This window comes from Sinocyclocheilus anshuiensis, unplaced genomic scaffold (assembly GCF_001515605.1).
Source record: "Sinocyclocheilus anshuiensis isolate Anshui unplaced genomic scaffold, SAMN03320099.WGS_v1.1 scaffold341, whole genome shotgun sequence".
NCBI lineage: Eukaryota > Metazoa > Chordata > Actinopteri > Cypriniformes > Cyprinidae > Sinocyclocheilus > Sinocyclocheilus anshuiensis.
In genome coordinates, this window is record NW_015536488.1 from 185,954 (window position 1) to 187,737 (window position 1,784).

A 1,784-nucleotide genomic window follows, 5' to 3' on the forward strand; every position below is an offset into this window, starting at 1 on the left:
CGAGCGACCTCACCGGTGCTTGATTCATATCAGCACACTTTCCGATGTTATCTCATAAACACACGTAGACAAATACAATGTCACGCACAACATGTTGAAATGAGCCTCTGTGTGTGTGTGTCTGTAGGCGTGTACAAGAGGGAAAACCAGTTTAGGCAGCGCTGGTATTCAGCCAATCAGCTTAAATGACAATGTAACCTGTAGAACACAGACACACAGACACACAGACACACACACACACACACACACACACACACACACACACAGGCTCATTTGAGGAACGGAAACCCAGAGTGTGTGTGTACACAGACACACTCTGGGTTTCCGTTCCTCACGCGCTTTATGAAGTAAATCTTTCAAATCATGAAATAACTCCAAAGAATCCCTTATATGGACTCTGAGGGAGAGAGAGAGAGAGAGAGACAGATACTGAAGATCCCTCTGTGTGTGTGTGTGTGTGTGTGTGTGTGTCTGTCTGTCTGTCTGTCTGTGTGTGTGTGTGTTTGTGTGTGTGTGAATGACTCTTCACTTTGTAATAAGCTTGTATATGTAACATGAGGTAATGCATTAGTTTTCATAAACTAACAGAGAACCATCATACAGCATTTATTCATCTTGCTTAATGTCAACTGATAAAAACTGTTAGTTTGAACTGCATGCATGTAAAAAAATAATTGTACAAATGAACAGATGAATACATGCTGTGACAGTTTGTTCATTGTAATCTACTGTGTTTGTGTAGACATTATAATTATGAGTCTGTGTTTCTCATTTTAATCTCTGAATCAGATCACGGCTGATGTGTTTCATGTCTTTTGAGTGTGTGTGTGTGTGTGCGGTCATGTTTTAAATGTGTGCGATGTCTCGTACAAAACTCCCATTCAGTCTTGATGGAGCAAACAGACGCAGACATGAATAAAGGATGCTGATGTTTTCAGGTCAGACGGTCAAACGCAAACATACGTCGTTCCTTCATTAAACCTAAACGCTCTCTGTCTGTCTGTCTGTCTGTGTGTGTCTGTCTGTCTGTGTGTGTCTGTCTGTCTGTGTGTGTCTCTCTGTCTGTCCATCTGTCTGTCTGTCTGTCCATCTGTCTGTGTCTGTCTGTCTGTGTCAGAGAGGCTCGTTTGCACAAAGAGAACAAGGCAGCTGCGTTTAAGAAGGTGTCCACTGAGTGCGCTCAGGTCTCTTTTCGTTTGGTCTCTCGTCCTTCACTCTGGTTCAGTGGTGGCGGCAGGTCTCTCTCTCTCTCTCTGCATCACGCTGTTCTTCTCGTTTAACAGCGCTGAGTGTGTATCAGAGCGCCAGAGAAACCAATGCAGCGGCACACTCAGCTCAGAGACACACACCGCGATGCAGTACAGGTACGACACACACACACACACACACACACACACACAGACACACCTCTGCTTCAGTAGTTTTCCTCGTGGTGTGTGTCTCTGATCATACATCCATTTGTATGTCATGTTTTCCATGTCTGTAGATCAGAAGCTGTCTAATCAGCTCCGCCCACCGTCACGCCCCCTCGTTAAGAGCTGACACTGATGGCCAGTTAACGCCACTGATTATACAGAGTTGAACTCTGAAAGCCTTTTGTTTATAATGAATGTATTTATATTTAAATGTCATTAATGAAAGTGAGAGACCAGAGAGGTGAATTTACATCACGACTGACCTTCATCACTCTTCATCTGCCTCTCTCGCTCTCGTTCCTCTCCTCATCTCTGTCTCACTCTGTTTTCTGCTCATCGGTTGTCTGAGTTCAGAGACTGTGTAATGCG

The 1,784-nt window shown here is 44.2% G+C and overlaps 1 long non-coding RNA gene across 1 annotated transcript in view; it reads left to right on the forward strand.

Moving 5' to 3' along the window:
- Window positions 1–1,522, forward strand: part of LOC107685003 (uncharacterized) — a 2,498-nt gene extending 976 nt beyond the window's left edge. Inside the window, exon 3 of the long non-coding RNA XR_001633916.1 lies at window positions 1,284–1,522. This is a non-coding gene — a long non-coding RNA (uncharacterized LOC107685003). The remainder of the gene's footprint in view (window positions 1–1,283) is intronic.
- Window positions 1,523–1,784: the final 262 nt, after the last annotated feature.